Consider the following 15,436-nt stretch of genomic DNA (forward strand, 5'->3'; position numbering starts at 1 on the left):
TGACTTCACTTTCACTTTTCACTTTCATGCATTGGAGAAGGAAATGGCAACCCACTCCAGTGTTCTTGCCTGGAGAACCCCAGGGATGGGGGAGCCTGGTGGGCTGCCGTCTCTGGGGTCGCACAGAGTCAGACACGACTGAAGCGACTTAGCAGCAGCTAATATCTGTAGGGTATCATCCTAGTCATATTTTATAAAGTGATTTTCTGTACATAGTTGTTTGGAGAAGGAAATGGCAATCCACTCCAGTAGCCTTGCCTGGAGAATCCCATGGACGGAGAAGCCTAGCAGGTTACAGTCCACGGGGTCGCAAAGAGTAGGACACGACTGAGCGACTTCACCTTACCTTACCTTAAGTATATCCTGGATTTAGATTTTATAAATATTTATTGCAGTATATATGTGCCATCTATCCTCCAGATCCCAGGATCAGAATCTTCACTGCATTGCAGGTAGCGACAGTTGATGGGCTTCCCCAGTGGTGCCAGTGATAAAGAACCCACCAGCTAATGGAGGAAACATAAGAGAAATAGCTTCGATCCCTGGGTCAGGAAGATCCCCTAGAGGAGGGCATGGTCACCCACTCCAGTATTCTTGCTTGGAGAATCCCATGGACAGAGGAATCTGGCAGGCTACAGTCCATAGGGTCACACAGAGTCAGGCACGACTGAAGTGATTTAGTGCACACACAGTGTCAATTGGTAGAATTTGTCAAGAAAGAAAAATCATGTCCTTGAGGTAGGGACAGAATGTATGATATATTGTGATACAGACATCTTCAATTAAGAGTTAATAACCAGATGATCTTTAAGGTCGTATCATGAGATTATATGATTCCACTAATTGAAAGAAAATCCATTCTACATCTTATGCACACTTCCTCATGAATGCTGAGGATAACATCTCTGTAGCTCTAAGATGATGGCCACCTGATTACAATAAATCCCCTCCACCTAAAAAAGAACAGAAAGAAAAAAATGTGTGGCTGAGATGTTAAAGAATGAATTTATCAACTTAAATGATATCAAATAACTGATCATCCTCTTTTATTTCTGGCTTAGTGTATACACAACCTCAGGCCAAGTCACAAGCTTTATACAAATTCATTAAGGTCTAGCACTCCTAGGTCCTGGTATACCTAGGGAATTCAATGCCACGTTATTAATGTTTGCAAAGAAGCACTGCAAAATCCACAGGCCTCTGTTAGGTTGTACTTAAGTAAAGCAGTAATACTGCATGAAATATATACCATCAATTTTAACAACAAATTCCGTGGGGATTTTAATGATTTTGACAAGGAGATTCTTAAACACAACTAGGCCTGGCCTACAGGAAGAAGACAGGAGTCCGGAGGTACTTGGAAAAACTCTAACATTCTAAATACTGAAACAGAAGCTGAGTGATTTGGACAGCTCCTACAACCATGTTGTAACTCTCGGTTGTTTTAAATTATAAGAATTTTCCATTTATTTTAGGATTGTAGTAATAGGAGAAGGCAATGGCACCCCACTCCAGTACTCTTGCCTGGAAAATCCCATGGATAGAGGAGCCTGGTGGGCTGCCGTCCATGGGGTCGCTAAGAGTCGGACATGACTGAGCAACTTCACTTTCACTTTTCACTTGCATGCATTGGAGAAGGAAATGGCAACCCACTGCAGTGTTCTTGCCTAGAGAATCCCAGGGATGGGGGAGCCTGGTGGGGTGCCATCTATGGGGTCTCACAGAGTCAGACACGACTGAAATGACTTAGCAGCAGCAGTAATAGGTCATGGTATTTTTTAAAAAATTCTCATTATTTATTAAGTATGAGCTTATACTTATAATCAGTTGTTTAATATCTCACAATTATTTCATTCTTATATATATATATATAAAGTCATTTATTCATTTATCAACGATTTATTGAACACCTTCCTAGTAGGATATACTGCTATATCCACTCTGAGAAAGAGACGTGAGTCTTCCTATCTAAGAGTTTGACATCTACTTTTGGAGCTAGGTGTTTGTGTGTGTGCACATTCCCACATATGCAGATATGTACAGCATGTGTATGCATGTTTGTATATGCATACATGTATATGTGCAAGTACTATATATACAAAGAGAGGAAGGAAGGAAAATATTATTTCAATTATATTTTGGTTAATACCATCTTAAAGCAAAGAGGCAGTGCTTGGGAACTGAAAGCATAGAGAAATATATACCTGGCATGGGCTTTTAGGAATGAATTTGGAATTAAATAGATTTTGAGCATGCAGATATGGACTGAGCGGAAGGACATTTCATTACAGGAGAATAAATAAGGATATAACCTATGAAAAGGCAGAAGAGAGTATGGGGCAGTCAGGAAACTCATCTTGCTTGAACATAAAGATACATGAAGAGACACTGAGATATGAGAGTGATTATTGGGAGTGATGGTTAGGCGTGACTCTGGAGGCTCATGAGCACAATGACTCTGAGCTTTCTGTTGGTGGCTGAACGAAGCTGCTGTTGGCTGCGTAGGGGACTGTACAGGTATTTAATACTCTGTTCAGTTCAGTTCAGCTCAGTTCAGTCGCTCAGATGTGTCCGACTCTTTGTGACCCCATGAATCACAGCATGCCAGGCCTCCCTGTCTATCACCAACTCCCGGAGTTCACCCAAACTCATATCCATTGAGTCAGTGATGCCTTCCAGCCATCTCATCCTCTGTCGTCCCCTTCTCCTCCTGCCCACAATCCCTCCCAGCATCAGAGTCTTTTCCAATGAGTCAACTCTTCGCATGAGGTGGCCAAAGTATTGGAGTTTCTGCTTCAGCATCAGTCCTTCCAATGAACACCCAGGACTCATCTCCTTTAGGATGGACCAGTTGGATCTCCTTGCAGTCCAAGGGACTCTCAAGAGTCTTCTCTAGCACCACAGTTCAAAAGCATCGATTCTTCGGTGCTCAGCTTTCTTCACAGTCCAACTCTCACATCCATACATGACTACTGGAAAAACCATAACCTTGACTAGACGGACCTTTGTTGGCAAAGTAATGTCTCTGCTTTTGAATATGCTATCTAGGTTGGTCGTAACTTTTCTTCCAAGGAGTAAGTGTCTTTTAATTTCCTGGCTGCAATCACCATCCGCAGGGATTTTGGAGCCCCAAAAAATAAAGTCTGACACTGTTTCCACTCTTTCCCCATCTATTTCCCATGAAGTGATGGGACCAGATGCCATGATCTTCGTTTTCTGAATGTTGAGCTTTAAGCCAACTTTTTCACTCTCCTCTTTCACTTTCATCAAGAGGCTTTTTAGTTCCTCTTCACTCTTTGCCATAAGGGCAGTATCATCTGCATATCTAAGGTTATTGATATTTCTCCCAGCAAAATTCCAGCCTGTGCTTCTTCCAGCCGAATGTTTCTCATGATGTACTCTGCATATAAGTTAAATAAGCAGGGTGACAATATATAGCCTTGACGTACTCCTTTTCCTATTTGGAACCAGTCTGTTGTTCCATGTCCAGTTCTAACTGTTGCTTTCTGACCTGCATATAGGTTTCTCAAGAGGCAGGTCAGGTGGTCTGGTATTCCCATCTCTTTCAGAATTTTCCAGAGTTTATTGTGATCCACACAGTCAAAGGCTTTGGCATAGTCAATAAAGCTGTGTTAACTATTGTCATTTAGAACAAGTCAAATGAAGCAAGGTCTCTTTGTAAGGTGAAACAGGATGACTCCCATGCTCAGCTGCACATCCCGACTTGGTGACCTGGGCAACATAACCTAATGGAAAAAGTATGTGGTTTGAATGTGAGCCCTATAGACCTTTGTTTGGGTTTCAGCTCCACAACCTGTGAGCTGTATGATTTGGGGTTGTATGGTGTCTCCCCCAAATTCATGTCTGTTCAGACACTCAGAAGGTGATCTTTCTTGGAAATAGGGTCTTTGTAAGGTTAATCAGGCAATTAAGATGAGGTCCTTCTAGATTAGAATTGGCCTGAAATTCAATGACTGGTGTCCTCATAAGAGGAGGAGAGGACACAAGGAAACACCAAGTGAAGACAAAAGCAGAGACTGGAACACTGTACCTGTGTGCCAAGGAACACCAAGGACGGCTGGCAATCACCAGAAGGCAGGAACTGACTCCCTCAGAACCTCCAGAAGGAACCAACTGTGGCCATGCCCTGCTTTCAGACTTAAGGCCTCCAGAACTGTAAGAGAGCACATTTCTGCTGTTTTAAGCCATCTAGTTTGTGGTACTTTGTTATGGATGTTCTAGGAAACAAATACACTTTCAAATCTTAACTTCTTTAGTTGTAAAATGGGGATGATGATATTTACCTCTGAGAGTTTTCGTGGGTATTCAATGGACCGGAATCAAATTAAGAAGAGCTCTGTCCTTTGTAAAGTGCTCTACAAGTGTTTGCCAATTTAAATACCTCTTTTCTAGGACAGTGAAATATCCCTAGCAGTTACCAAGCATTAATTATGTGCAAAGGAAAGCTTGAAGCACCTTATGCTTGCTATCTCACAGGAGAACTGGCCATACATAGCTAACTAATCTCTTGCCTTCTTGGCATTTGAAACTTAATGGCAACAGAATTTTATAGATATGTACTTACTGGGGGGAAAATAATGAGCCTTCTGACCAAAATGGAATGGTTTTGGGCTCCCTGGCAGTGTTTTTCCTTTAGGCAGAATCATTTCTTTTTGCCCACAGATAAGCAAAATTGTTATATTATGGTTTAATGGGTAAAATACATACATCAGTTAAAATAAAAGTCTAAGTGGGTGTTTGCATTCCTGCTTGGCTCCTCAATTACTACTCACTTTTTCCTAGCGAAAGCACACCTTCTCATTCCTTTCCAATCTGGCTTAGATGGTGGTAAAGGAACGCCATGTACCATGTAGTGAGTGTCATCTACAGTTCCAGGAGAAAATGTATGTGTAAAGCTATTTAGCTCAGTTCATTTTCAGATGATTGGGTAAAGATTTGCTAATTTGTGTTCATGGCTCTCCTGAGAGAACTATGAGTTGTGTTCTTTTGTAACACAGAAGCTGAAATGAGCAGTTCAGTGATTTACCAAGTGAATAAAAGGATTGCTGCTGGAGCCAGATGCCTGGAATTTTAAGATTCTACTTGCTGATGAGCTCCTGTCCCTCCCCCCAGTCACACTACAAATATTCAAAGAATTTTTCAGATTTACATTCCATCATTTACTGAAGAGGCTTTTGCTCTTTCTTGAGTCTCCTAGTTTCTTTTCTATTGCCTTACCTCTAGAAATACAATGGTAAGTATAATGGGTGTTGCCACCTGCCTTCATTGTGCTGTGTCTAATAGAGAATATGGGCAATTACCACATAGTGCTAATTTGCCAGAGCTCAAGATCAGCTAGACTAGGTCACTTTCAGCAAGATGTACAGAAATGAGTAGACTGAAGCATCCTGGTGCTAGTCTTGTCAGCTCGTCTGGTACAAGGGTTTGGGAAAATTATATAGCTTTGGGTGCAAATAGGAGCTCAATCTGATGAACAAATGATGTTAACATGATTTTCAGTTATTGTTAAGCAGTTGTAGCATTACATCACAATAGGCCAAATGTAATGATAGGTGCTTTGGGGTGGGCCAAGTTCAAACATCTGGACAATTGTCATGAGAGTAATGGGTTCAGCCTCTCGCCTGTTGTTGTTTAGTTGCTAAGTCATGTCTGACTCTTTGCGGTCCCCTGGACTGTAGCCCACCAGACTCCCATTTCAACCCATGAAAGGGGAACTGAAAAAAGTTAAGGTCAGCAAATGGACAGATGACATTGGAATTATGAGGTAGATTAGCAGAAAAATATCCCTGTTGTGAGGAAAAAAAAAAAAAAAAAAAAAAAGGCAAAAAAGTGGCCACAGCTTGGGAACTGGGCTGGGGGGTGAAATAAAGAATGGGCTGCTAACAAGAACTTGACATTTATGAACTCCAGAACAAGGACTGGGGCCAATTGAGTATATTGTTTCAAAACATGGTGAGACAAAATTTTGAAAGTAAACAAGGACTGAAAATGAGCCTGCAGGTGTGAAATATAGCCCTAGCCTCATCTGTGGGATGGATGAAGTTTAGAAACAGGCTGGACCTTAGTTTCCTGAAAAAAAAAAAAAAAAAAGTGAATTTTGTTGTTGTTGTTGTTAGAAACCACCTCTCACAAAGGATTAAGTGTACAGGCTGCTGCTGCTGCTGCTAAGTCGCTTCAATCGTGTCCGACTCTGTGCGACCCCATGGATGGCAGCCCACCAGGCTCCTCTGTGGGTAACAAAAGTTACCTTTGCTAGTTATTGAATGTATGGCCTTGACTTCCTGGGGGGGGGGGCGGGGTGGGAATTCTTTCTTGCCCTGACTTCTCTGTCTGTAAAATAAAAGTATATCTCTATATTAGTAGTTCCCAAAGGCTAGGCCATGGGATGACCCTGGGTTGCTACTCAGAATCACCTGGAGACCTTGCTCAAGGAACATGCCCTTAGATTCTACCCTCTAAGACTGTGCTTCAAACAGTCAGCAGTGGATCCCGGAAATCTGTGCCTGTACCAGGCACCAATGTGATCCTAAGGAAGGAACCTACAGAAGACTACATAGGATTAGCCACTTAGGTTTCTTCGACATTATGTTTTTATTATTTTCCTTCTCTGTCATTTTCCTTTCTACCTCTTTGTATCCATAGACTAGAATGATGCTCAAAGGTTCAATAAAGAAGTTTATTGGCATGTTATTTTCAAGCCACACTTGAAGTCTGGGAGCCAAGTGATGAAGGAGAGCTAGTTTTTAATCACCTTCTAAGCTGCAGCATGGACACAAACCATCATAGGTCTAGCATCAAATCTATTCTTATCTGACCCTGAGTTCATTTTTGCAGAAGCAGTATTTGGCTTTCTTGAAATCGCTGGTATCCCTTTTCTATGCCATGAGGCACTTCTGAAACCTATTTAGTAATATCTACCTAGCATTTCAAATTCTTTAGAGTAAAGAGTCTTCATAGGTAAGTATAGATGAAGTTGTCGTGGAGATTGGGTGATTTCTACTACCAGGAGGGACAATGGGGCGACTTTCTTGGAGTTCATCTTAGAGGAAGTAAATAAACTTACTCTATGCTGTGGATTATTTAGGGACAGGGGGATAGTCCTAAGGTTCACATGTAACCTGGTTTTAAAGAAAGATTATTTCCTACTCAGTAAGTAATATTTTTTCTGTTAGAAGTATAATTTACAAATGCTTTCTAGGTACTAAGCCTTCATGATCATAGAAGTCTATTTTTATCCTAGGTTCACAGAAAGTTAAAATTGAAAGGACTGTTCAAAATTCTCTAGTTTATGTGTAGGGAAACTATATCCCAGAGAGGAAATGACTTGCTCAGGATAACACAGAAAATTCATGGCAGACAGTCCCAATATCTGATTCTTAGCTCTGTGTTCAAGAAAGTGAATGTTAAAGTGTTAGTTGCTCAGTCATGTCCAGCTCTTTGTGACCCCACGGACTGTAGCCCGCCAGGCTCTTCTGTTCATAGAATTCTCCAGGCAAGAATACTGGAGTGGGTTGCCATGCCCTTCTCCAGGGGATCTTCCCAACCCAGAAATCGAACCCAGGTCTCCCGCATTGCAGGCAGATTGTTTACCATTTGAGCTACCCAGGAAGCCCCTGTGTTCAAAAGCCAGTAACATATCCTCTATACGTACCAAAATGGCAAAAATAAAAAATAACAACAATGCCAAATGGTAGCAAAGATGTGGAAAAATTGATTCATTCATTTATTGCTGGTGGTAATAAAAAGTTGTACAGTCACTCTGGAAGAGAGTTTGGCAGCTTTTTAAATAAGACTAAACATTGAACCGTATACCTTGCAATTACATTCTTAAGTTTTATTCCAGAGAAAGGAAACCTATGTTTATTCAAAAACTGTACATAATTGTTTTTAGCAGTTTTATCTGTAATAGCCAAAAATTGGAAATAGCTCAGATGTCCTTTAACAGGTGAATGACTCAATCAAATGTGGTACATTCATACTATGAAATACTACTCAAATATAAAAAAGAGCAAACTATTGATACATGCAAAAATCTGGGTGGATTTCCACTGAATAAGGCTGAGTGAAAAAAAAATTCATTTATATAACATTTTAGAAGTGAACAGGTTGGTGATTTCTAGGGTTAAAGATGGAGTGCTAGGGTGGGTGGAAGGAAGGTGGGTATGGTTATAAAAGGGCAATGTGAGAAATTCTTATAGTGATAACACTATTGAGTATTTTGATTGTTGTGGAGGACACATGAAAGTATATAAATTATGTACAACTAAATACACACAGAAGGACAACTCAGACTTAGGAGATCAGTGGGTTATATAAATATCAATATTACAATATTATATATAATAATAGATATAAGATATTATAATAGTTTTAAAAAATGTTACCATTGGAGAAAATTGGTTGAAATGTACATGGGCACTTTCTATATTACTTCTTATAATTGCATGTGACTTTACAATTGTCGCACACAAATTTCAACTGAATAAATTAGAAATCAAGTTAAAATAAGCAAGTTAAACCTGTTAGTGCTTTTTTAATCAAACTGAACAAAAGGGTTTTTTAATGTTACTCTAGTGTTGGTGATGATAGAATAGATACTTTTCTATACTGTACTTCCGAGTATGAATTGCTATGCTTTTGAAAGTAACTTTCGTATTAAAATATTTTGACCCCATAATTTCATATCTATGAAATTGTCCTAAGAAAATATTCAGAAATATGCATTTATTTTTGTTGTTCACTCACCTGACTGTTTGCGACCCTGTGGACCGAGCATGCCAGGCCTCCCTGTCTCTCATCATTTCCCTAAGTTTGCCCAAGTTCAGGTCCATTGCCTTGGTGATGTCGTTTGGCCATCTTAGCTCTGACAGACACCCTCTTCTCCTTCTGCCCTCAATCTTACCAAGCATCAGGGACTTTGCCAATGAATCAGCTGTTTGCATCATGTGACCAAAATACTAGAGCTTCAGCTTTAGCATCAGTCCTTCCAGTGAGTATTCAGGGTTGATTTCCTTTAAAATTGACTGGCTTGATTGCCTGGCTGTCCAGGAGTTGAAGGCATCAATTCTTTTCCTCTCTGCCTTCTTTAGGGTTCAGCTCTGACAACTGTACATGACCACTGGGAAGACCAGAGCCTTGCCTATACAGACCTTTGTCGGCAGAGTGATGTCTCTGCTTTCAACACACTGTTTAGGTTTGTCACACTCTGCCTGAGAAGAGGAAATCTGTCACTGTTTCCACCTTTGCCCCTTCTACTGGCCATGAAGTAATGAGGGTAGATGCCATGATTGTGGGGTTTTTAATATTTAGTTTTAAGTGACTCATTAACTCTCCTCCTTCACCCTCATCAAGAGGTTCTTTAGTTCCTCTTCACTTTCCACCATCAGAGTGGTATCATCTGCATATTTAAGTTTGTTGATGTTTCTCCCAACTGCCTTGATTCCAGTTTGAAACTCATCCAGCCTGGCATTTCTCATGATGTGGTCAGCATAAAAGTTAAATAAACAGGGTGAAAATAGACAGCACTGTCATACTCCTTTCTCAATTCTGAACCAATCATTTATTACATAACAGGGTTCTAACTTGCTTCTTGACCCACGTACAGGTTTCTCAGGAGACAGGTAAGATGGTCTGGTATTCCCATCTTTTTAAGAGTTTTCCACAGTTTGTTATGATCCACACAGTCAAAGGCTTTAGCAGAATTGATGAAACAGCTGCTGCTGCTAAGTCACTTCAGTCGTGTCCGACTCTGCGCGACCCCATAGACGGCAGCCCACTAGGCTCCCCCATCCCTGGGATTCTCCAGGCAAGAGTACTGGAGTGGGTTGCCATTTCCTTCTCCAATGCATGAAAGTGAAAAGTGAAAGTGAAGTTGCTCAGTAGTGCCGAACTCTTAGTGACCCCATGGATGGCAGCCTACCAGGCTCCTCCGTCCATGGGATTTTCCAGGCAAGAGTACTGGAGTGGGTTGCCATTGCCTTCTCCGATGAAACAGAGGTAGATGTTTTTAAGGAACTCTCTTGCTTTCTTTATGATTCAGTGAATGTTAGCAATTTGATCTCTGGTTCCTCTGCCTTTATATTTATATATACATATTTTTCCATAGTATATAATATAGTATTGTGATAGCAATGAAGCTAAAAATAGCTCAAATAATAAGCCTTTTTACATCCTTCATTAAAATTGTATTCCCCCAAAATATGTCACATAATATCAAATAAAAAAGATAATATGTTGTTCTTTGTATCATAAACTCCATATCTACATAAATACCTGATCCTATATTTAGTAACTGTGTGATCTCTGGTAAATTGCTAATCTTCTCTGTGAAAGTCTTATCTGTGCAATGTGGGTATAATAGTACCTATTCATTCTTTTTTTAAAAAAATGACTCAAGCTCTTCTAAGAGTATACTAGCACATACATTTTAGTTGATATTAAATAGTTTTATCTGGGTAATAATACTACTACTCATCTTTATACTCATCTGCATTTTAAAACTCTTCCACAATGATCATGGATATTTTCTATTTTAAATGTTTTATATTAATACATACATACATACATATATATATATATAAAATCTCTGAAGTGAAGTGAAGGTTGCTTAGTTGTTTCCAGCTCTTTTTGATGCCATGGACTGTAGCCTGCCAGACTCTTTTGTCCATGAAATTCTTAAGGCAAGAATACTGGAGTGGGTAGCCTTTCCCTTCTCCAGGGGATCTTCCCAACCCAGGGAATGAACCCAGGTCTCCTGCATTGTGGGCAGATTCTTTACCATCTGAGCCACCAGGGAAGTTAAAATGTCTGACTTGAACTTGACTTTAATCATGACTAATTTCTGTTGATGCTCAATTCACAGGCAGAATGCACACAACTAGTCCATTTCTGGAACAGATGGACTTCACAAAGTTATTTCCAATTGCAAATTTCCTTAGAGATGCTTTGAACTGAGTAATTAATTTTTAAATTTTAACTATGACCAGTTTTAAGGGTTATAGTTAAGGAATATGATTTGATCTTGAACAGAAGTAAAGAAATGAGAAATATTTACTATTCATTTTGGCAGTAGGTAATTAACTTCTTGGGAAATTAATCATTAATGCAAGCATGAGATAATATATGCTAGTTACTTGTAAAAGATTGATGTGATAAACTGGTGGTTAGAATTGAGAACTCTAATCATTTATTCCTTCTCCCAGCAGCTGAGGTGGGGGAGGGTGCCCCTCAGCATGGCAGGAGTGGAGGGTGTCTATGCGGCCAGGTGACCCAGCTGCTGTTCCTCCTTGTGTCTCACTGAGTGACTGCTGACAAGGCACTGCAGTTCCTGGGCTGCGGTGCCTTCCTGGGGAAGATGAGTGAACCTTATTAGTTGATGGCAGGCCCCTCCCCTCTCAAAGACTGGAGGAGTCGCTGCCTCAGTTTCCCCATCTGGACAGCAGAGGGCTCTGCCTGTCCCCCATTGATATCATTATGGAATCCCAGCTGGGGTCCTCTATTCAGTGCTGACCGCCCCCCACACGCACACACACAGCAGCTGCTCCTCCAACCACACCCCTCCTCCTGCTCCCCCATCCGCAGCCCTTGACCCTGGCCAGCCTCCCCCAGCACAGGCCACCAGGTGGGCTCCTGAGATCCTCCCCACTGGCAAAAGTCTGCAGCTCATTCTGATGGGGTGGAGCGCAGGAGGGTGTACGCTAGACCTTGGACTGTCAGATAAACATCTGGGGTGGGGGGTCAGTGTGCCTCAGTTTCCTCCCCAACAACAACTGAATTTTTATGTCTGAAAACTGAGAGGACTTCCCTGGTGGCTCAGACAGTAAAGAATCCACCTGCAATGCAGGAAATGTGAGTTCTATCCCTGGGTCGGGAATATCCCCTGGAGAAGGAAATGGCAACCCACTCTAATACTCTTGCCTGGAGAATCCCTTAGACAGAGGAACCTGGGCTACAGTCCATGGGGTCATAGAGTTGGACATGACTGAGTGACTGAGACACACAATCATTTACTGGGTCATGTTCTGAAGAACGTAATCATTTACTTATTCTCAGAGAACTTTAATTTGCCTTAAAAATGTAGTGCTTGTGGCAACCATAGAAAATTTTATAAACCTGACTCATTGCAACCATGTCAGAGAAAAGGGTGATCCTGGGAAAGAAAACTCTATGAATGCACATAAAACAGTAGACTAGTTTATCAATTTAATCTAATCTATCTAATCTCATCCACCAAGCTATCCATCACCCTATCAATCTTTCTCCCTTTAAACATAATATCCTATGAAAACTGCAGTTCGTGACATTAGATTTTTAAAGCTTAGAAACATGTAATAGTTAATAAATGCTCATTATTTACTCTCATTTTTGTTCATTCTCCCTTTCTCTTTTAATATGTTTCATTTTCAATATTTTATAACTTAAATACTTATTAAAATAATCTAGATTCCTACACATGTTAACAAAGTGCTTGCAAAAATGCAGCTTTTAAAAAGAATACGTTTTCAGAGAATAGAGATTGTTTTCTTTCTATATTCATTCAAGCTCCAAGAAAAGCATAGAATCTGTATTCATCTATGAAGATGATTCATGATAATCACTAATGCTTCTTATCACCTTCTAAGAAGATATTAAAAGAAACTGAATTTATTAGCTTATCATTTTTGTTTCTAATATACAGCATTTTTTTTAATTTCAAAGAAAATTCAAATGGTTTGTAAGCATTTGCAAATATGCTCAAACTCACAGTAAGAAAAAAAGCAAGTTGAAAATTTAAAATTAAACACTTATATACCACTTTTAAACTCTCAAATGTAAAAAGATAAGAACATTGTATAACACTCTATTGACCAAATTGCAGGGTTAACAAACATCATATAAAGCTGGTATGAGAATAAATTGATAGAAACTCTTTTTTTGGCAATATGAGTTAAAATTACAAATACACATATTTTAATCCAAAAATTCTATTTCTAGGACTTCATCACAGATATACTTAGATGTGTGAAAGATGAATATATAAAATAATTCATCACAGCATCATCTGTAAGGACAAAGTATTGGATAAACAGTTAAATGATTTTATATACTTAAAATGAAAAAACAGTCAATCGTAGAGGAAATCAACCCTGATTATTCATTGGAAGGACCGATGCTGAAGCTGAGGCTTTAATACCTTGGCCACCTGATGCAAAGAGCAGACTCATTGGAAAAGACCCTGATGCTGGTGAAGATTGAAGGCAAAAGGGGGAAAGGGCAGATGAGATGGTTCTATAACATCACAGACTTAATGGACATGAATTTGAGTGAACCCCAGGAGGTGGTGCAGGACAAGGAAGGCTGCCATGCTGCAGTCCATGGAGTCAAAAAGGGTTGGCCACAACTTAGTGACTGAACAACCACACATGCTTAGAATGGAACCCTGTGTGCCTGAAACGCAGGAGAGCATTTTGTCTGTGATGTGGACTAGCCTGTAAGCTGTCTTTTAAGTAGACCAAGAAGAAGTACCAGACTGTGAGAGTAGTCTGCCACCTGTTATCTTTTTACTAATAGATTCATAAAACGTCTCTGGAGAAATACATTAACACGTGACAAAATGGTTTTCCCATAGGAGGGTAGTCTTGGCTGGAGAAAAGGGGGTGGATACTTTTAAAAAGGTCTCTTGCTCCTCTTGAATTTTAAACTGTGTGAATATATCAACCTAATCATAAAATAACTATATAATGATAATAAATTTATATATATTATTTATAATTGATGGACCTGCCTAAAACCAGTTTTCTCCTGTTATAGAGATTTTTTTTCCAATATCCTCTTTAAAAAAGACCGTGGCCAATAATTATTTTGTAATGGAAACAAGATTTTTGCTATCCAGTGATTTTTTTTAAGAGAAAAATTGAGATATACTGTATTGGAATCAGTTTATTGGTTCTATTCATAGGTGGGAAAAGTATGAACACTCAAATAAATGAAGCCATCCCTTCTTTGTCTCTTTCCCTCCTCCTCTTTAAAAATTCCTATTCTGTAATTGTTTAGCTTTTCTGTAACACTGGGGCAGAGGGACAATTTTCAACATATACTCACCAAAATATGGGTACATGGATGGTCCATGTGAATTAAATATTTATTTAAATTATAAATAAATTATACATATATAACTATTCATTTAAATTAATTTGTTTCCATGCTCATCCTAATATAGACAAGTCTAAGCTCTCTTGGAAAAGACTCTGATGCTGGGAGGGGTTGGGGGCAGGAGGAGAAGGGGACGACAGAGGATGAGATGGCTGGATGGCATCACCGACTCGATGGACGTGAGTCTGAGTGAACTCTGGGAGTTGGTGATGGACAGGGAGGCCTGGCGTGCTACGATTCATGGGGTCGCAAAGAGTCGGGCATGACTGAGTGACTGAACTGAACTGAACTGAAGCTCTCTTGGTATATATATCAGCCACACTGTAGTAGGGATTTTATTAATTCTTGATTTACTTTAATATGAGAACTTTTTTAAATAGAGAGTATTCTACATTTGACAAGGGGGCGCATGTCCTCTACTGAACAATGTATGTCCTATATATATGAACAATGCAAAGAAATAAAGGAAAACAATAGAATGGGAAAGACTAGCAATCTCTTCAAGAAAATTAGAGATACCAAGGGAACATTTTGTGCACATATGTGCACAATAAAGGACATAAATTGTATAGACCTATCAGAAGCAGAAGATATTAAGAAGAGGTGGCAAGAAAACACAGAAGAACCATACAAAAAAAGATCTTAATATCCTATATATATTTCTATAAAGATCATCAGTGCATTCCACTAATTTTTGCTATCAACTCAAGAGAAGATATGGAAAAAAGGAACTTAAACCACTTAGCCTGAAATACCATTCTGATACAACTCAAAATATAGTGTGTTTTCATATTTAATAAAACCTCCTATCTAAGGCTATGATAACCCAATCTTAAAACCGATTATACACTGTTGAACATGTTTTCCAAAGTCCATAAAATAATTACATTTTCAAACACTTGGCAACTAGTCATGATTTTTCTCAGCCTTTCGTAAGTGATTGTCAAAGGGTCTGATGTGCCTTGAAAAACCTCAGAGCTAAAGACAGTCAGGATAACAGTCAGGGTTATCAGACATCACTTCCTTTCTCTAGTGTTTTTGCAGCTTCCTGTGTCAGGCTGGGTCTGCTCCAAGTGTGACCCATTTATGCTCCACATACCTAACGAAGCCAGCCTCTACCCTGGGCAAACACAGGAAAGAGCACAATGGAGGTCTGGCTTCCCACATTCGTAAGAAATCAGGCTTTTCTCTCTGAAACACCAAGGCATCTGCATTCAAAGAAACAAACAGTATAAAACATACACCAGTCCCCTTTGCACAAAAGGCCAACAATAATTTTAGCTCG

At 39.7% G+C, this 15,436-nt stretch overlaps 1 protein-coding gene and 1 long non-coding RNA gene across 2 annotated transcripts in view; one reads left to right on the plus strand and one right to left on the minus strand.

The window, feature by feature from the left end:
- Nucleotides 1-15,436, plus strand: part of FGF12 (fibroblast growth factor 12) — a 613,055-nt gene that overhangs the window by 83,687 nt on the left and 513,932 nt on the right. The window lies entirely within an intron of this gene.
- Nucleotides 669-8,788, minus strand: LOC106502093. Its single transcript, XR_001295670.2, has 3 exons — nt 8,767-8,788; nt 4,052-4,174; nt 669-953 (listed from the first exon to the last, which is right to left on the minus strand). It is a non-coding gene; the product is annotated as an uncharacterized LOC106502093 (long non-coding RNA).

This window comes from Capra hircus, chromosome 1 (genome assembly GCF_001704415.2).
Source record: "Capra hircus breed San Clemente chromosome 1, ASM170441v1, whole genome shotgun sequence".
Classification (NCBI taxonomy): domain Eukaryota; kingdom Metazoa; phylum Chordata; class Mammalia; order Artiodactyla; family Bovidae; genus Capra; species Capra hircus.